The 21,469-nt window shown below is 42.5% G+C and overlaps 1 long non-coding RNA gene and 1 pseudogene across 2 annotated transcripts in view; one reads left to right on the top strand and one right to left on the bottom strand.

The window, feature by feature from the left end:
* Positions 1-12,374: 12,374 nt before the first annotated feature.
* Positions 12,375-17,997, top strand: LOC309799559. Its single transcript, XR_014293306.1, has 2 exons — positions 12,375-13,561; positions 14,457-17,997. It is a non-coding gene; the product is annotated as an uncharacterized lncRNA (long non-coding RNA).
* LOC309799557 (U3 small nucleolar RNA-associated protein 25 homolog) overlaps positions 17,983-21,469 on the bottom strand; it is a 29,543-nt pseudogene continuing 26,056 nt past the window's right edge. The window contains exon 12 of the transcript in view: positions 17,983-19,518. The product of the transcript in view is annotated as a U3 small nucleolar RNA-associated protein 25 homolog (transcript). The remainder of the gene's footprint in view (positions 19,519-21,469) is intronic.

Below are 21,469 nucleotides of genomic sequence, written 5' to 3'. Positions count from 1 at the left end.
TTTGACCTTCTGTGTCCCTAGTGTTCTATCTCCACTAAGTTTTATGAACACTACATAGAGGAGGAGGCTGAGTCTCAAAGGCCATAAGTAAGAGATGGATTTCAGAGCCTTTGCAAGGTCCTTTATGCCCCATGACTTCCCATTGCTTGTGCTTTTCATCCAGATAGGTGCTTAGGATACCAGAATGAATACATCTCTTTCGAGAGGCTTTTAACAGACATTAGATACTAAACAAGTACAACACCTAACAAATAGAACAGAATGCTTTATTTAAAGCAGAAACAGAATAAATGCTCACCTAGTATCATTTAAATCCCCATTAAATTATCTTTTGAATCAACATGTTTATATTTGAGGGTATTTTCTTATTTTTTCCTAGTTCCCTTTACTTGCACCTCCTTTCTTTTTCACTTTTCCCAACTGAAATGTTTATGGTTTCAAAAGTAATTACTTCTTGAAGAAAGTTTTCATGTATACTAAGTGCTACCTAATGGAAGCCATAAGCATAGAGTCTGCTAGCATTTAGAGTGGTATAATACATAGCCAGGTTGAATCAAGTGGGAGAGAAGGTTAATCATTCTTTTAAACTGGCAGTGTTGCCAGAGGTGGATTAATATGCTCTTTGAATCTCTTAGGTGCTGTAAGTCTCCTTGATCACAATCACTACGTTAATGGTTGAGGTTTTGAATTAGTGGTGTCTCCTGGGCTCAGCTGGGCCAAGTCCCTTCACCTCTCTGGCCATATTAGGTGATAGTTTTCTCATTTCAATACATGATCTACGTTAGAGGGAGTGTTGACTATACCAGACTTTTAACGTGGGCACCCAGAAAGTGGAAGAATCTCTCTACTGGTGATGAATCATAACTCTTTTCATTGTGAATATAGTCCTTCCCTTAGGTAAGGTAGGAACACCATGAAAAATAGAAAGTTCTCGGGTGTCTGTGGAAGCTGGAGTGCTCTCGACCTGTCAGCTCACTGGCAGAGCAGGCTTCGTCCAGACACTAGAGAACAAAATGTGAAATTGGCACCAGCCAGCCTCTCCATTGCACAGGATATCCCTATTTAAATTTGACAATCGGGATATTTTACAATTTGAAATTCTTGTCATCTGGTTTTCTTTAGTTTTTTCTTTGGGTTGAAAAGACTGAGAAGCTTGTTAAAAAATCTGGAATTCTGATGGTGAGGCTTAACCAGATCTATTGAGTCATCAATCAGCAAACATTGACCAATGCTTACCATTCCCTCAGTTACTATACTAAGGACCCAGACACGTCTCAGATAGTGGCCTTGCTCATTCACTGTATTTACAGTACTTTTTTCTAAATGTAACCAGAGCTCAGGTAAAGACAAGACATTGATTTGAGTCTGAAGTAAACAAAGCTGACTGGTCTGACCCCTTCAGTTTCCAGAATTCTTTTGTTTCAGGTAGTAATTTTCCCAGACCAATAGAACAAAGTCCTATCGTCTATTTATTTAATAATTTATCACAATAGTCCTTGCCCCTTTGACCTCTAGTGAGGAAACTTGCATAAGAAACTGAAATATGCTTAGGTTCTATGGGTAAGTGCAGATAATGATATGAATGAAATTGAAAATGAAAGCAAAGGTAGAAAAGCCAGTTCTGAATAGATGAAGTAAGACAGAGGTATTTGAAAAATCAAGTAGAAAAGATACAATAAGGAATGGAGAGCTTCTGGAAGTTTTCCAATAGGTGAGGGGTTGGTACATCATTTTCTTTTAATAACATGTCTGGCAGTTGTATGCCAGAGAAAGTTATAAGGGGGTTGACTATATGCATGGAAGTCCAGTGAGAACACTGTTTCTGTAGGCCACTGACGGTGTTCTGAGTGTACATTCTATAGTACTAGAAATTAAGTTAGGAAACAAAGGGTAATCTGATGGCATTTTAAATGACATTTCACAAATGATTAGAGCTAAAAGGTGTCTTTTTTCACTCAGCCAACACGTTGAGCACGTCCTATGGGGCAAGCACTGTGCTTATGGGTAAGAGATAAAAGAAAAAATAAAGGCCAGAGGAACTCAAAAGAGAGTGTGAGAGATGCATAAACAACTCATTACAATCAAATAGGGAGAGGCTATTAAATAAATAGATCATAAAAATGTAACTTTGTAAAACAGAACTTGGAGTCACTAACCCTGCTAATAGGGGATATTAAAGAGGATGCCAACAATGAGGGGGTTTGGAATTAGGTTTTGAATGTCAGTAGGAATGTTCCACGTGGAGAGAAGGTCAGGGGCATACCAGGCAGAAGGAACATCCTGGACTTGAGAACCAACACAATATGTTTAAGTGATTGTAAATGAGATTTTTTTGACTAGAGCGTAGGGTATAAGTTGCCAAATGGTAGAAAATAGAGTATAAAAGTTAGGCTGGAATAAAAGTATAAAGTGTCATAATTCTTATGATGAAAGTTAGGTGTTTTCCTACAAAATGGGTTACTTATAAATATTTTAAAAATAGAGACTGCGGTGTAAGGCTTGAAAAAACACTAAATCAGAGTTGTACAGAGCTCAGGCTTAGTGGTGAAAATTTCTGTATTTTGTTTTCCAGGTTGGATACTGTTACAATTCTTTAACATTTCTTTTTCCTGAGTAAAGGCATCTGGTGAAAATATGGGATCCATTTTATCCTGGGGAAGTTTTGTCTTAACCTTTCTTCTATGTATTTTTCCTATTTAAAATGCTTTTGCAGAATCTAATCATACGAAGTTCGGATACTTGAAGTACCTGCTCATATTCTCTCTTGGACATAATGGGAATAATTGGGAAGTCTTCTCTAATTTTGAGACTACCGTGACTACTCTCTTATGTTGGTTATTCCTGTAGATGAACCAATTTTAGGTTCATCTGAGTGATTAGTTAAACTTACTCCTCACAGATTGATTCAGCAGGTCTGAGAAGATATCTCAGAATATGTATATAGAGAGATAAACAGTAAGAAATTACAGTGAGCACAAAAACAGATAAAGATCATTCATAATTTTTCATAAGATCTTATTTTCTCTCATTTCTCTCTTATTTTTTTCATAACTTTTCTTTAATCATATGAAAAAGAAGGGAATTTACATGGAATAACAAAAGATATGCAAAACTTAAGGAAACACAATTTTCTTAAATTTCTCAAACTTATTTGTATAGGATTCAGAATGCACTTAAAATGATTAAATGACTTAAGCTAAATCTTTTTTATTGCAAACTGTTTTAACCCAATTAACCAAGCAAGAAACTGAGAGTCATTCTTTACTCTTCTCCCCTCCCTTAAACTCTGGAACAATCCCTAGGAGTTGTCATAATTATACTATATATATATATATGTATGTGTGTGTGTGTATATATATATATATATATATATATATATATATATATACACACACACACATATATATATACACACATATGTGTGTATATATGTATACACACACACACACACACACACACACACACACATATGTCCATTCTTCTCTATGTCCATTGTCATATCTTTTACATTTCGTACTCGGATGTAACATCCCAGTTCACTTTTTCCCTGACTCCAGTATTATTTCTGTCTTGTTTATTCTCTGCATTGCAACCTAAATTTCACTCAATGGCTTAGAGCTCTTTGATAGCTTCTCTTTAATTTTGGGGAAAAGGCTTCAAGCACTGTGCTCTTGCCTACTAGTCCACCCTCATCTGCTTTCTCTATCCTTACTTAGCATCTCCTTCTTCCATAAGTTTTCAGCAATACTCAGTAGACTTCAGGGTTAGACTTCTCTTACTGCTGAACTTTCTCCAGGTAATGTCATCAATTTGTATCATACTTTACTCATTCAATCCTTGGTTAATGCACTCTCATCATACAAGTTTCCAAATAAACATTGAATCTCTGGCTTTTCATGACTTCCATTAGAGATTAAATTCCCTTTCTACGTGTTCTTATAAAACTTGGCTGTCCAGTTACCTATGAGAGGTATAGTTCTATTTTATAGTTCATTGCCCCTACTACATTGTAAACTGCATGTGAACAATGTCCTTATTTACCAGTGTTGTAGGTACTCAATGAATATTTATTCTGTTAAAAGATTTATTCTGTTAAAAGTTAAGAGACGGTTTATGTTCCATAAATAAGAGAAAATGTAGCTCAGAACCAAGTCGTGGCAAGAGGCTTGAATAAAAGTAGACAATATTGAGAGATAGTAGGAATTTAGGTTAGAGAGTACTTGGTTACTGAATTAATTGTGAAGGTGAGGGATGATTATACAGAGTCCAGAGTTTTATTATTCCTTTAAATTAATTTTTATTAGAGTATAGCTGCTTTACAATGTTGTGGTAGTTTCTGCTGTACAGCAAAGTGAATCAGTTATACCTATACATATATTTCCTCTTTTTAATATTTCTAACCATTTAGGTCACCAGAGAGCATTGAGTAGCGTTCCCTGTGCTGTACCATAGTTTATCATTAGTTATCTATTTTATACATACTGGTGTATATATGTCAATCCAAATCTCCAAATTGATCCCCCCCTTCCCCCCGCCTTGGTATCCATGTGTTTCTTCTCTACATCTGGGTCTCTATTTCTGCTTTGCGAATAAGTTCATCTGTACCATATTTCTAGGTTCCACATATAAGTGATATTATACGGTATTTGTTTTTTTTTTGATATTGATCTGCATGAGTTGCTTATATAGTTTACAAATTTATTTATGTTTATATTTTTTGGAGATGAATCCCTTGTCAGTTGCTTCGTTTGCAACTATTTTCTCCCATTCTGAGGGTTGTCAGAGTCCAGAGTCTTCAGTGTTCCCCCAGTATCCAACTTGGACAAGTGTACAAATAGCGGTGGTATAAATGATGTAGAGAGATGAATAGTGGAAGTAAGTATTGAAGGTAAAATTAATCGTTCAGTAACATCACATAATTAATTTTAAGTGTCCATGTTATATTTGGGCAGAGTTGTTCAGTTGGCAATTAGTTAAGTTTGTAAGAGACTCAGGAGAGAGAGATATGTACGTTTTAGGTCAAGATCTGTGATATATATGGTGGCTGGAATCACAAGAGTAGATGAGACCATCTATCAAGGGCAGAAGAGAGCTTCTGAGAAATACACATCTCTTGGCAGAGGGCAAAGTGAGAGTGCCCAGTGAAAGAGATAAGGATGTCCAGAGGCAGGAGGAAGAAGTAGCAGGTTAAGATGCTACTGTTGTTAAGGTGAAAGATTTTTCTGAGATGACAAGTTTGATCAACAAAATCAAATATTGCTGAAAGGTGACGTAATGACCAAACAACATTCACTCAATTTAATCACAAATTAAATGTTGGTGAATGCAATTCCAGTGCAGATAAGTAAGAAGAAAAGAGCAAAATTGTGTGAGTCACGAGGTACATAAAGATAAGAAAATACAGACAATGAGAATAAATACAATTTTTGATAAACTGCACTGTGAAATTAGGAAGAGAGAAAAGGTAACTAGAGAATTACTTGGCATCAAGCAAGAGTAATTTTTAATGGGAGGGGGGCAGCTTTTTAATGGGAGGGGGCCAAAATAAAATCGCTAAAGAGGAAAACCTTAACAATCCCAATGAGGTGGGAAAATGAATGGAAGATACTGAGGAAGTGAGAATAGGTATTGATAAACTATGTCGAAAAGCTATTCTTGGACGTAAAGAGAAAAAGTTAGTTTGGGGTGTTTTTGCTTTATAGTCTGTGTTTTCTCTGTGAAATAAAAGTTTGATGGGAGGTGATGTCACCTCGAGATAGTGCTCATCAAATATCCTATGTGCTTATCTACATTTTTCATCCTCCTTTGTAGTTCAACTGTTTTCCTTTGATTCGTTGTGGCCAGTGGCAAAGAAGCAGAATCAAGTGTATCACTTCTGAGCTGAGGTCATTAGGAGCCAGTGTCCCTCTTGTCTGGTCCTCTGCTATTGTGACATGGGAGGTCAAATAGTCCAGATGACGTGGCTGCAAGATGGATCAGGACCATGTGATCTGTAAGGGCTTTACTCAGTAGAGAAATAACGTACTCGTATTTTCCACTGAGATTCCTGTGTTCAATAGATCTGCCTGTGAGAGCTCAGAGAGCATAGCGAAGGCTGAAATGACAAAGACAGAGGGAGAGATGTTGGTAACAGATGGAAGGCGCCTGGCAGATAATATATTAAATGGTAAGCAAAGCTGCTGGAGTAAGAGAGAGAGTATATAAGAGATGAGAAGAAGGCCAACTGTCTGTAGTATCTAACGCTAAGGAGTGAGGAGAGAAACAACTGAAAAATAAAAATAAAAAGAATGATCAGAAAGAAGCTAGGTGGTATGCCAACAGAAATCATAAGATTGCTATAAAACATAAAGGAAGGTAGTTTGAAAAGAAGCACCATTTAATGGAGTCAGTTGTTTCCCAAAGGCAAAATGCTATGGGAACTGAAAATAAACCATCTGATTGGATGACTAAACTTTTATGAACAGAAATGGAACCATTTCAGGAAAGTCATGGGAGAAGACGCTGTGTTACAGTGGGGAGAGTAATCAATACATTGTGAGGAAAGGTGCCTTCATTTGCAAGAAATGCCAATTAAGAAGTGAAGACAGCATTTAAAGGGAAGGGATAATGTAAGAAAATCAAAAAAAATTTTAAGGAAACTTGAATAATTCGTAGACAAAGAGGGAGGTATTAGTGAAAGACTGAAAATCAGAGAAAGCTATCTTAAGTTGTTGTTATGGACTGAATTGTGTCCCCCCCAAAATTATATGTTGAAGCCCCTCCTAATTTGACTGTAGAAGATAGGAGATAGGTCCTTTAGGGAGGTGACTGAAGTTAACTGAAGTCATAAGGGTGAGGAAATAATCTGACAGGGACTGATAAGAAGGTGTCCTTATAAGAAGGGGAATAGATTCCAGAGATCTCTCTCCCTCTGCTCGTAGAGGAAAGGCCGTGTGAGGACACTGCAAGAAGACAGCCATCAGCAAGCCAGGAAGATTGTTCTCACCAGAAACCAATTCTTATGGTATTCAATACCTTAATCTTGGACTTCCACCCTCCAGAACTGTGAGAAAATAAATTTCTGCTGTTTAAGTCATTCAGTCTATAGTATTTCACTATAACAGCCCAACCAGACTAATACAGACCTTCATGTACACTGCAATATACAGAAGCTAAACAATGATTGTGAGCCAGAGATTACATCTTGAACAGAAGTGTAATGACGCTTGAGGTACTCACAACTTCACGAATTTTGTCAGAAAGATGTGAAAAAAAGTCAGTCAAACAACGGTTCTGATAGTGGATATTTTCTTTATGTGTTTGACCTAAAGCAGTGTCTGACAGCCTCCCTGATACCCATCAGTATCGCAGTTTTGATTCTGTGGCTCCAGTTCCACATGGCACCAAGGTGCTGTGTACTGTCCATTCTTGGGTTTTTGGGTGCTGTACCTATTGCCAATAGGTGGGTCAAACCACTGGGGCTCTTCTGAAGTCCTCCCTAAATTTGGACCCAGCTTCAGCTCCAAATCCGAGTTTTCAGAGAGCCCAGGGTGAGGCTCGCCTGCCACAGTAGACACGTTGGCTAACGGGTTGCACTGCAGCACCCGCTCGGACAAGGGCACCATCACGTTGCCACCGTTCTTCTTCTGCAGGGGCGGACCCGTGGACAGTCAGCTTGGCCCCCAGCACAGCCAGCTGCCTGCTCACTCTCTCGGCCCCTGTGAGGAAGGTGTTCAGCCCTGGCTTTGAGGTCAGAGTCGTCTCCTCTCTGGGTTTGTGTGAATGGAGGAGCCGCAGCCCTGGTCTGGGTGGTGTGTTGGCCCTGGGTTTCCGGGTTTGGAGGAGTATCTTACCACCTAGGGCTGAAGAGTTCAGGGGCTGTGGACCGTGGGTTTTGGGGGCAGAAGATATTTAACCTGGCGTTTGAGGAAATGGAGGGAGAAGAGGCTCAGGTTCAAGGGCTCCTGGTTTGAATCTCTTGCTTTAGGTTTGAGGGCCAGGGCAGTCTCTCACCAGAAGCTGCAGGATATCATCAGGAACATTGCGAGTGTTCTTGCACATACCCCGGGCAGCTGAGTGGGAGAAGATGACCGGTGCCTGTGACACTTGTAGGGCTCGCCGTGTCACAGCATCCGAGACATGGGCCAAGTCCACCATCATGCCCAGGCGGTTCATTTCTGCCACCACCTTCTGCCGGGACAGGATGGGGAGAGGGCATGAGGGCTGCATTTATCTTGTGTGTATTTATCTGTAGGGAACAGGCGGGGCTATACATTCATGTGGGGCAGGGTATGGAAGCCGGGTCCTTAACTCGCCAAAGCCGGAGAGCCCACTGACATTGCTGTAGAAGGGGTGGATACCTACCTTTACTGAGCTCTGTGCCCTGCAGGATGGCCAGGATGCAGTCTGACTGGTGGCCATGACTTGGCTACAAGAGCCTAGAAAGTGGTTCTGTCGAACCGTCTACACCTGCAACCGTCTACACCTGCAACCGTCTACACCTACCACCCGCCCTGGTGGCCGGCAGGCCCGGGGAAGCGGCCCCGGCCCCTGCTCCCGCTCCCGCCCCCGGCCATTGCGAAACGGCGGAGGGGGGCCTTTATCCGGAGGGAGCTGTGGAGAGCCACACCCGCGGGCAGGTGGCGGCGCCGGGGCAGGGCGCCGGAGGGGGCGGCCAGGTGCAGGTCGAGGGGTTCGCGGGCCGCACGGACAGCACCCGGGCCCGCGGCGGAGTCTGGGTCCGGGCCAGCCACCCCGGGAGCGTCTGGGGTGCGGCCACCTTGCAGGGCCGCCTTCTGGCCGCATAGAGCGCCCCCTCTGGCGCGCTGTGGTGGGAGGGGCCGGAGGAGGTGGGGCCTGCAGCGGTGCCCGTCGGGGGTGCGGAGCTGGCGGCCACCGCCACGGGCGACTAAAGGAGAAGGCGGAGCCGCAGCGGGAGGCAAAATGCCTATGGCACCCGGTATTCCCAGGCGGTCTCCCATCCAAGTACTAACCAGGCCCGACCCTGCTTAGCTTCCGAGATCAGACGAGATCGGGCGCGTTCAGGGTGGTATGGCCGTAGACGGGGGCGGGGGATCATTTGAAGGGGGTCTTGAAAGGTAAGAGTTCCACAGTGGCGACAGGGCATTCTGTGCAGAGGAAACAAGATAGCCAAAGATCTCTATCCATTGACCTTGCTCTATTTTCTTCCAGCATTTAGCACCATCTGAAATTATATTTTTATCTAGCTTCTCGTTGTTTATTTCCTGTCTCCCCCATGCACTCTAATTCTCCAAGTGCAGGAAGCAGGTCTGTCCTATGTGCCCAAAAGAATGCCTGGCACATGGTGGGTGCACAGTACATATTTGTAGCATGGATGAATCAGTAGGCAGTCCAAGCAAAAGGGAGAGAACGGGATTTGATGAGATCTATAAGTACATATGTGGTTTCATTTCAACCTCACAATTCTCCTTCCTAAGAAAGATGTCATTATCTCCGTCTTACAAATAAGGAAACTGAGGTAAGACAAAGGCAAGCAACTTGACAAAGGTCACACACCCAGTAAAAGGTAAAGCTGGCATTGAAGCCTAAGCTAGCAGGTTCCAAAGTCTGGACTGTACCACAGGAAGAGGCTAACAAAGGCCTGAACTAAGTAAAGCCGTGGGAAGGGAGTCAGAGAGAAGAGTTCATGCTTAAGAGTTGCTGGGCTTAATAAAATGGACCAGACGTGGCCACAGACTGAAAGAATCCCCTGCAGATTCATCTCCATCTGAGCCGCTCGTCCTGACCTCCTTCTCAGTCTCATGGGGATGACAGAAAACACATGCAGCATTGGCCACTAACTAGCTGTTTAACTTTGGAAGCCTTACATATCTAATTTCTCCAAGCATGTTTCCCCCACATGAAAAAAATGGTGACAGATACTAGGTTTACGGTTGTTATGAGATGATGCAGATGAAGCACCCAGGACAGTTCCTGGCCCATAGTAGGTGTTCAATAAATATTAACTTACTTCTCTTTCCCCATGGCCTCCTGCTATCTTTTGGTCTGGGAAATACTATTCCCAAGAGGAGGACCAAAGAGGGAGGAAGTGTTAGGAGGGCATCTGCTCTGGGGCAGGTATGGAAATGGATAGTCTCAAGAAGGTAGTGAGTGACAAGCCAGGCCTGGAAGAGGTGGGTGGATAAGAGGCTAGGAAAGTACCCAGCAGTTTTCTCTATGAGGAAAACTCTGACCCCCCCTATAATGAAGGTTCAGACAAGCAACCAGAATTCCAAGTCATGTGCCCAGTCTTTTCTCTGCACAAAAGGTGTAGCCAGAGCTTGGTGAAGGGGAAGCAGGGGACCATTTGACTTGGGCCTCATACGTACAAATTTGGTTGGATTCCCAAAGGAAGTTATTCATCAAGTTATTATAATTTGGGGTGTTTAAAATGTTAATTTTTAACAGTTATCTGTGAGTTTAATTATGGATTGCACCTAGTAGTGATTTTCCATTTCTTAAAACATAATGTACACTGCTCTATACAAACTGTTTCCTGAAATAAACATGTTATTTGTGGACTCATTTTTAAAAGGGGTTAACTTATAAACAATTAAATTATACCACAAGTTTTTGTAACTGTCTTTGAATTTTCACATTTCCTATGTGTTGGAATTGTTTCAAAAAGAAGAAGAAGAAAAAAAAGAGGCTTGGGTTTCTGGGTCTCTTCAGCTCAAGAGGGCACAGGGCAGTGGCAGCCCAGAGGCAGCCAGAGGGGAGGTGAAGAGCCTGTTACTGAACTTGTTTACAGCACCACCTGGTGTTTATAACTCATTAAAATGTCACACTTCCTTGTCCTTAAGCCCTGGAATTTGCTGAGTAAAATCCCCACAGCTATTTTCTGAAGCCCTCTCTCTCAAAATTTCTTTTTCACTCACTTAAAAAGAATAAGGCTTATAGACAAGAATAACCCAAAACAGAAGTTGATGCCCCACGACTTTCCTTTGTTTTCTTTTATTTAGCTTTGTGCTGTGGGACGGAAGGTCTGTATGTAATACTAGTTCAGACTGACTGAGCAGTGACTATGTGCCAAGCAGTTCTAAGTACCCTGCATGGCTTAAGTAACTTAATTATTATAACAACTCTAGAGACAGGTATTACTATTACCATAAGCCCATTTTACAGATGTGGCTACTGAGACACAGAGAGTTTAAGGAATTTCATAAAAATCACTAGAAAGTAGCAAAGCAAAGATTTGAACCCAGGCCTGAAGCCTTGCTTCAGTGTCCATGATTTTAAACACTGTTATGCTGCTTTTCCGTGTAGGTGCATGTTTCAAGAAAAGGTATCTTCTTAATTTTTATTTGGCCTGATATTAAGAACTTAATTTCCCTGGGTAAAGCTCGATGGACCAAGGATAAACAGAGCAGCAAACAAGTTAAAAATATGCCTTCAATAATCATCTGCTATATGAGGCATTAAGCTTCTCAGAAGCCTAGACCGCCCTTTAGAATGTCATACAATCCAGAAGGGTGGCATACAAAACAACTTAGTGTTTGTTTATAACAACGCTACCACCACCAAGAAAGCATTATAATCCTCTGTCTTTTTAAGAGTTCAACAATTTCAGATCTCTCCTTTTAAAGGGGTAGTAATAATAATAGCTACAATCTATTGAGTGCTTTTTTGTTTTTGTTTTAGAGAAGCATCAACTAGTGAAAAACAGTGTGGGTTTGGGGGAATCATACTACCTGGGTTCAGATCCTGTTATTTCTTTTAATGAATTTTTATTGGCATATAGTTGCTTTACAATGTTGTGTTAGTATCTGCTGTACAGCAAAGTGAATCGGCTATACATGTACATATATCTCCTTTTTTGGATTTTCTTCCCATTTAGGTCACCACACAGCAATGAGTAGAGTTCCTTGTGCTATACAGTATGTTCTCATTAGTTATCTATTTTATACATAGTATTAATAGTGTATATATGTCCAATGGAATATTACTCAGCCATAAAAAGAAACGAAACTGAGTTATTTGTAGTGAGGTGGATGGACCTAGAGACTCATACAGAGTGAAGTAAGTCAGAAGGAGAAAAACAAATACCGTATGCTAACACATATATATGGAATCTAGAAAAAAAAATTTTTTTTAAATGGTTCTGAAGAACCTAGGGGCAGGACAGGAATAAAGACACAGGCATAGAGAATGGACTTGAGGACATGGGGAGGGGGAAGGGTAAGCTGGGATGAAGTGAGAGAGTGGCATGGACATATATACACTACCAAGTGTAAAACAGATAGCTAGTGGGAAGCAGCCGCATAGCACAGGGACATCAGCTCGGTGCTTCGAGACCACCTAGAGGGGTGGGATAGGGAGGGTGGGAGGGAGATGCAAGAGGGAGGGGCTATGGGGATATATGTATACATACAGCTGATTCACTTTGTTATACAGCAGAAACTAACACACCATTGTAAAGCAATTATACTCCAATAAAGATGTTAAAAAAAGTATTAAAAAAATAGTGTATATATGTCAATCCCAATCTCCCAATTCATCCCACCACCGCCCCTTCTCCCTTGGAACCATACATTTGTTCTCTACATCCGTGTCTCTATTTCTGCTTTGCACATAAGATCATCTATACCATTTTTCTAGATTCCACATATGTTAATATATATTTGTTTTTCTCTTTCTGACTTACTTCACTCTGTATGATAGTCCTGTTTTTATTTTTAACATCTTTATTGGAGTACAATTGCTTTACAATGTTGTGTTAGTTTCTGCTGTATGACAAAGTGAATTAGCTATACATATACATATATCCCCATATCCCCTCCCTCTTGCTTCTCCCTCCCACCCCTCTAGGTGGTCACGACGCACTGAGCTGATCTCCCTCTCAGAGACAACCTATAGGCGACTCAGGGGTCAAGCAGCAGATTGGACCACAAGACCTCTAAGTTGCTACCAAACTGGGGATCTGGACCCATTTCCTAGTTTTGCTTTGAAATACACCTGAAGAAATGAAAAGCAGGTGGTCGCCGACTTTCAGAGAATTGAAGTCTGTTTTCTTGCCAGTTATTTTTCTGCCACCATCAGTTTCCATAAACCCTATGAGGAGACATATGTCCTCCCTCATTCTTACAGATCCAGTTGGATTGGAGATGACGGAAGTGATGGCACAAAGCCAGACACGTCTTAGCGCTCACTCCGCACTGTCACCAAATGGCCAGGCGTCAACCTTGAAGCACAATCTCTATGCTGGTTCCTGCAGAGACAAGAAGAAAGAAGAAAGAATAGGCAGAGCCTTTGGACTTCAGGACTTGTGATCCCATTTTTGTCCTCTGTAGCCGTGAGGACTTGGCAATACAGCCTGAGGCCAACAGTACTGCCTGGCCTCAGTGGCTGAAACAAATGAGGGATTTAGGTTTTCACAGAAAAGTGTGAAGAGAGACCATGCAGAGCTGGGATGCAGCTTCAGGATATGACCTGAGAGCCAGGCTCCTTCTGCCCTTTGGCTCCACCATCACTTCTGTGTTGCAGGCAGGAAAAAGGGAAGAGCAAGAGGAAAAAGTGGTGTTCCTACCAGTTTCAAAGAGCTCTCCTAAGAGTCTGCCCCAAGGTTAGTGCTCTTTTCCCTGGCCACACCCTACCGCAAGGGGGACTGGGCACTTTGTCACCCAATAAAATCCAGGGTCCTCTTACTAGGGAAGTAGGAGGCGAGTACAGGGCAAACAACAGCAGTCTCTTCTACTTTCTCTCATGTCCCTCTGTCAGGATAGTGGAGATTGTACCCCGCTTTCTAAAGATGAGAAAGCTGAGAGGTGGCCAGGAGGACCTGCACAGAGCCACAGTGGGTTGGTGGTAATGTTGGTGTCAGCACCCAGCTCAGGGCTGGTTTTGAAAAATGATGAACACAAAAGGCAGAAATCCATGAACATCTGTGGGCAAACAGCAGCTGTGAGCCCAGGGCCATCTCTGTGGGGAGTCAAACTGACAGATGAGAGGGGCTGCAGGGTGCAGTGAGAATGAGGGCTGCAGGACACAGGGCTCCATGTCATTCCCTGGGTTGGCAAGAGCTAGACAGCTTTGGCCTTGGCTCAGTTGGGAGAACAGATGGGCAGGAATTCGGCACAGCTTCCAAATCAGCCAAGCAGCAAAGACTGCCTTCTTTGCCCTTGTCAGCTGAGGCTACAGCTCCCACCAGTCCCAGCCAGCTGCAGAGGCCCAAGCCTGAAGACCATGACAACTTGGCCCGGACTGTGCCATGCCCCGCCCACTGTGGGAGCCAGGAGGACAAGCAAGTGCAGGTGTTCCGCCCAGCAGTGAGGGTGACACCTAGGTGGAGCTGCCCACCAGGTTCAGATTTCTCTGTGCAGGGCGAGCAAGCCTTGTAGCAATCCAATCTCAGCCCTGACTCCTTTGGCGCATAGGACTCTTAACTATGGAGACAGCCAGCCCGTTTGATTGAGGTCCAGACCTCTGTTCTTTCTCATGCTCTCACCTCCCTCCCACAGGAATGATGGCAACGTGGCCAGAGGTGAAAGGCAAATCCAGGAATTATACTGAGATGCAAGCAATGCAGAGAGAACTCCTTCCCACATCTGAAGAAAGGAGGGTCCTCACAGAAACAAGGCAATCGATGAGGGGATAGGAACGCGTGTTCAGCTCAGAAACAGGACATAAAATACATAGAATTTTATTGCAGCTCTGGCTAGAGCATATGGTATAAGAGGAAGAAATACAAGTCTTTAGAAAGAAATGCACTTTGTGCTGTCAGCTAGACGTGGTAGGTTCATTCTCTCTTTCTCCCTCCAAAGACTACATGAATTTTGGATTATCTGTGTATCTACTCCCAATTCACTGACTCTGGTATTAAAAGCAGACTGAAATTTGTTTAGAATTCTACTTAGCTAGAAAAGTTCTTTTTTTTTGAATGAGACTGAAATTTGTTTAGAATTGTTTAGCTAGAAAAGCCAGAAAAGCTTTTTGTGAATGGTGCAAGGATGACTACCATGACTCCTTTAAAGAGAGAAGCTGGGAAAGAGATGGGAAGGAGAGGCCGGGCCGGCTGTGAGGGCCCCACCCCCAGGAGGATGCTCCCTGAAAGCAGCAGTCTGTGCAGTGCCCACCACACCCCTCCTCCGCGAGGCTCTGGCGCCCTGCAGCCACCTGCAGGTTACACGATGAGGCTCTTCCAATGAGTATAAAGAACCCCCAACCCTGCTCCCTTACCCCAGGACTTCTATAATCTTGAGACCCTAGACTCATCAAAGCTACACTCTGCAGCCTGAAGATCTGTCCACACAGCCAAGGGAAGGCTGGGCAGGAGGCAGCCAGCAGGCTCTCACACCACCTGCCTCCCCTCCTTCCTCAGTGGCTCCCACGAGGGCACAATCAGGGCTGGGAGGCTTCATGAGCCCCCCTTGGCCCTCTGGGATGTGAGGAGTCAGCAGGGATTCATACCCATCCTGCCGGGACCATCTGCACTCAATTATAAGCCCTTTGGAAGCCAGCAGAGGGCTGTTAAGCTGCCGCTGGTTCTCTATGATTAGCTAGTTCTTGTCTTTTGAATACTGCATATGGTGCAGCCAGCTGCAGAGAGCATTCATGACTCAAAGCTTTTTTCCCCTCAAAGAGAAAAGTGCTAAGTTGTTATTACTATGGGAAGAAAAAAAAAGTTTAAAACTCTTACTTTCTGGTTAAGTTCCTCTTCCTCCCTTAAAATTCTACCTCTTCCCAGGATTGGGACCATTCCTTTGTCTGTTTTCTACCAGCACTATATAGGTACTTGCTTGCTGAAGATGAGCCTTGCTAAGAAATATCAAGATTGTGTATAATTCCAGCTCAGGTGTTGTTATCCGTGGTCCAGTAGACCCTCTTCTCTCCCTTATTTTGTGTGAGAGACCTGACGTTAAGGCATGCTTTTGATGAAACCACTCCAAAAAGTCAACTCTTTGCAATCAACTCAGGAGCCAGCGCCACTGCTGAGGCTTACCTTCTTTCCCAGGTGCTGAGCCAGGAACAGAAGCAATACTGCTTGGTTCGCACTTGAAACCCTCAGTGTTCTCTGTAGGCGAGAAGCAGTTAGCTGGCTACAAGCTAGCATTAAAATCAGTAGGGATGCTTAAAAAAAACATGTATTTCTGGGGCTATACATAGACTTGAAATCCAGGCTCACATGTGAGTGGAGGTCCAGAGAAGATGGAGATTTGAGAGTCTTGTGAATAGTGATAATGAAAGCCATGAATTAGCTACAATTCACAGGGAAAAGAATATGGAAATAGAAGATGGGGGTAATCAGAGTCCCTTCTTCCTCATATCTCTGAACTAGGCAAATAACTCGTTTTTTTTCTCATAATACACAGGCTCTATGGTAAACACAGCACAAATATGCCAATAACCACAGGGCACTCTATGGATAAGACAATTCTTTGTAGAGTGGATACATGTATAACTGATTTGCTTTGCTGTACACCTGAAACTAATGCAACATTGTACATCAACTATACTCCATTTTAAAAATATATATTTAAGAAAATGTTCTTTGTACCATGAGTTTGGCTGGCTTAAGCCTATAAATTTGCAAAACTTTAGGAACCCATCTATATATGGAATGAATAGTTCTACTCTCCATGTTGAGAGACAAATAAAAATGCCTATTTAACTATCTAGCAGGAAAAGTACCCCAAAAGTGATTTCACTTTTTTTTTTTTTGATGAGCAATTTTAAGCATGTCCAAGAGGAAGAAAATCTGTACCAATATGGGTTGTTCCACTGAGCCTAATGGGAGCCACATGTCTATCTGACAAGGGAGTTACAAGTTTGGAAAGGGAGAAAACAAAAGGAACCCTGTGTTGTTAGTCTGAAATTGGAGGTAAGGTGTAAATTCATGGTTTTCAATATATGGATACAGAAATAAATTTAGATGTCATGGGCACATAGGTATGTGTATACATATACACACATGCAGATATTCCCAAACTCTGACCACTGAGATGGCCTGGGACCAGTGGCTCCACAACAGTACTGGGTACACTTAGCACTCAAATCTTCGCTTTAAGGTAATTTTCCACTAAAGCAAGCAGGGCTGGAATAGGGAAAGTACAAGACAAACTTGGAATGTCTTATAGTGTCAGAAAATAAAGAAATGCCCAAGTTAAAGGGGGATGTGTCAAGACGACACAGGAGCCAGCTTGAAGGTGTTCCTGCTGGCCACATCTGAGACCATTTAAGCATCTAAAGGAATAACGATAATAACCAATTACAACCCACTGAATAAAAACTGAAGAATCCATACTTGTAATATTAATATAAATTAATAAAGGGGGAATGAGTGATTCTATAGTGGAAAAGTCTGGCAAGCACCACCTTAAACAAGTGGTCAGTTAGTGTCATAATGATGGGACAGGTGGAAATCATGCACCGCTTGAAGAGATGCAGCGAGGAAGACGCAGCATTGCTTCTATGCTGCTCCTGCCAAAGATGCATAAACTAAACCTAACCTAACCTAATCTGACAGGAAACACCATCCAAAGTAACTGGCCTGTAATCTTCTAAAGTGTCAACGTCCATTACTCAGCCATGAAAAGAAATGAAATTGAATTATTTGTAGTGAGGTGGATGGACATAGAGACTGTCATACATGAGTGGAGTAAGTCAGAGAAAAACAAATACCGTATGCTAATGCATATATATGGAATCGGAAAAAAAAAAGGTTCTGAAGAACCTAGGGGCAGGCTAGGTAGACGGAGGCGTAGAGAATGGACTTGAGGACACGGGGAGGGGGAAGGATAAGCTGGGACGAAGTGAGAGAGTGCCATGGATTTATAATACACTACCAAGTGTAAAATAGATAGCTAGTGGGAAGCAGCCGCATAGCACAGGGAGATGAGCTCGGTGCTTTGTGACCACCTAGACGGGTGGGATAGGGAAGGTGGGAGGGAGACGCAAGAGGGAGGAGATACGGGGGTATATGTATAGCTGATTCACTTTGTTATAAAGCAGAAACACACCATTGTAAAGCAATTATACTCCAATAAAGATGTTTAAAATTTTTTTTTAATTTAAAAATTAAAAAAAAGGTCAAGAAAGCCAAGAAACAGCTGAGGTACCATTCAGAATAAAGGCCACTACAGAGATATGACAACTCAAAGCAGTATGTAACTCTGAACTGCATCCTTTTGCTATAAAGGTTATTATTGGGACATTTGGCAAAATCTGAATGGGGCCCAAGGATTAGTGGCAATTTCCTGATTTGACGGTTGTTTTGAGGTTACATAGAAAAATGTCCTTGTTTACATGAAATACATACTAAATTCAGGAGTGATTTTTAGGAGTGACAGGCCCAGCAACTTGGCAATTTATTTTCAGATGATTCAGGTTCTGAATTGGTAATTTTTCTGTCTGAGGAATAGTTCAATTTTTTTTTTTTTTTTTTTTTTTTTTTTGGGCCACGCTGTGCAGCTTGCAGGATCTTTGTTCCCTGACCAGGAACTGAAACTGGGCCTCGGCAGTGAAAGCGCCGAGCCCAAACCACTGGACCGCCAGGGAACTCCCTAAAAATGTTTTTAAAAGTGTAACTTCTTTTCCTTTTTATGTTATATGACTTAAAAAATGACTATAGCAATGAAGACAGTGATGTTGACGATGAATTTGTGACATCAAGAATTTCATAAAATTATTTCTTGAAATAAGGTAGAAATTCATGTTATTTTATATAATGTGATTTTTAAGTATATATTTTCATTAAAACATTTAGGAGTTAAAAAAAGATCAGTGAACGAATGTGCTCTTCTAGGTTGAATTAAAATAGAATATTTAAGGTTTAAAAAAGTTTGGCTGGGGAAAAATAACAGTTTTGCAAAACCTTTGCGATCCAAAACTAAGATGATATTCAACAGCAAGAAGTATTCCAATTTCTCATAACCAGTTCTCACAAGCAAAGAAATGCATGCCTCACTTTAAGAAGGTGTCCAATAGAAACAGGCAAATCTGAAAGAGTTTACCAAGTGTAATAAATTAGAGGTGAAATCACAACAAAAGAATTTATGGCGTACAAAAAAATTCACAAGTAGAAGATTCCTTCTATCAACTTCTCAGAGTTCCATGAGCTCTCCCCTGACCTCTGAAAGATGGGTTTTACCAAAATCTGGTTTACACGGAACTTTTCAGGTATATATGGTCTGAAAAGAAAGAAGTATCTGCTAAGAACCTGCCTGGTGCTCCTTCCTTGTTGCAGCCCTTCTTTGTGTAAGTGATCAGAATCAGGTCCAAGAGACACAGAATCAAGCATGACATATCACACCAAACACCATTTCCTGTCCAACCAATTCTCATCTCTCTCCAGTAATGAAAAGGTGGACGTTCTTCTTGGACTGCAGCATCTGTGCAGCCCGCTCCACCCCGACCACAGCAGACAGCCTCTGGGCATCGTACTTGGAGTAGGGGACAGTGCAGGTCCAGGCAGCTTCCTCTCCTCTGGTGGCGGCTTGCAGCATGTTACAGACTTCACTGTAGAAGTGGGGATATGTTGGCAGTTCATAGAAAATTAGGTTCCTGATGCCTTTTATTGTGTATCTGTTAGAAGGAGAAAGAGAGGCTATGTCTACATGAGAAATTTTATGGAAAAGCCACCGAAGAGTTTTACAGGGACATAGTCACTCTCGCTGTTTCATGCAAGGAGAAAGACCATGGCACAAATAACACACAGACCAAAAGTTACTCAAATTTGAGCTGGAGGGGCTCATTTTTTGTGACAGTGTATTTGAATTCCTAATGTTTGGCTTAAGATAATGATAAAATGAATTTGCACTTCTTGAGCCTAATCTGAGCAGACTGAGGTAGGGTGGGGAAGAATAGTAGACAAGGATTAGAAATCTGTCGCAGAAAATTTGAAAAGCAGGCATTTCCAATTTAACATTATCCTAATTATAATCAGGCAAAACAGTGTTCTGTAATGGAGATGAGGTCAGACCAGACCCAGTACATAAAATAAACAGCATAAACTGTAAATGCACTCCCATTAGTCTTTTCTTGTCATTCTGTAGACATGTTAACTCCATGGCAGATGTCCCAAGTTCACCCATTTACAAAATCCTGCCCGAGGACCCATTAGGCATTATGGGAAGGCAATTAATTTCAACAGCTTCCTCGCTTCTTTCCCTGCTGCACAGGGCTGCATGGTGTGTGGGGGGGTGCAGACCCTAGGGACGCGCCTTACGGTTCGGGTTGAGATCAATCATTCCCTCTTGGGCTCCATGACCAAAGATTTTATACGTTGACAAGTTTCTGATTTTTCCTGTTAAGACTCTCATACAGGGCTGATGTCAGACTCCCTCGGGAATTTTATTTTATTCATGGACGGTAAGTTTTCCTTGTCTTTTTATCCCTTGGCTCATCCTGATCTCTCTGGAGACCCTCCTCTCCCAAAATATAACTGCAGCCCATTACTTGGATCAGCTTTCCACATCCTCTTTCCATAAAGGAATTTTAATGGCTAATGATGTTGAAAAAACACAGTTCTGCCTCAGTAGTTATCAAAACAAACACAGAGTTCCATTTCTGCTTAGTATGTAGAAAACTCAAGAGAATACTGCTCCCGTGCTAACAAGAAGAAGATAATCTACAACAGTGTTCCTTTTCCTGAGCCTAGACAGCTGATGTCACAGGGCAACCAAGTGAACGGATTCAACGGTGCCCTGGTGTGTGTTTAACAACTGATTCTCAGTGGGGGAGGATAGGTGCTGATTTGAAGCATTTGCCAATTTCTGTGGTGTAAATACTCCATTTCAAGCTACCAGTGTCATGTTGCTGAACTTGGAACTGGGAAGAGATGTGCAACCATACCTTAAGAGCTGGTATGAGCCAGCTTCAGCCCATCACTGACTGAATTCCAAAGAGTGACAAGATGGTCTGAAGAAAGACAGGACATATGAACCACTTCACCTTTGGCAGAGCACAGTGGGGAAGAGGGCAGCTGCTAAGAAAGTGGGTAGGAAGAAAAAAGCTACACTTTTAACAAGTTCTTAAAGGGCAATTATGGGCTTGCATGACAGTTCAGAATCCCTGGGATTCCCGGACACTCCTTTACTTCACAGTCATGATGGCTTTTCCAAAGGTCTCCACTGGGAGCCCTGGAAAGGCTGGACGCAAGGCAGAAGACCTGAGAGACCCCGATGGTGGTGCAGACATGAAAACTCACTCTCTTCCCAGAGCCATGTTGTATATGAAGCTAAAGCCTGAAGCCAGTGAGGGGGCAAAGGTCAACTGCCAGGGTGGAGTCAGACGCAGCAAAACTGTGTGCCCTAAGGGAGGAGCATTAACCCCTCACCCCATCCCTCCCCACCACAGGACTTACATCCAGTCAAAAGAGCAGTCTGGGGAAAGGGGAAAGGGCATGAAGACTGGGGAAAGGGCATGAAGCCTGTTCAGCCCAAGATCCTGCACTGATGTAAGCAGATGTTTGCCACCACTGCAGAGATGCAGGGAACTCTTCCCCACCAAGACCCCTCGTAGAACAAGGCAGAGG

The sequence above is a fragment of the Mesoplodon mirus genome, assembly GCF_964341445.2.
Source record: "Mesoplodon mirus genome assembly, chromosome: 3".
Taxonomy (NCBI): domain Eukaryota; kingdom Metazoa; phylum Chordata; class Mammalia; order Artiodactyla; family Ziphiidae; genus Mesoplodon; species Mesoplodon mirus.
This window is presented reverse-complemented; position numbering and strand designations above follow the sequence as displayed.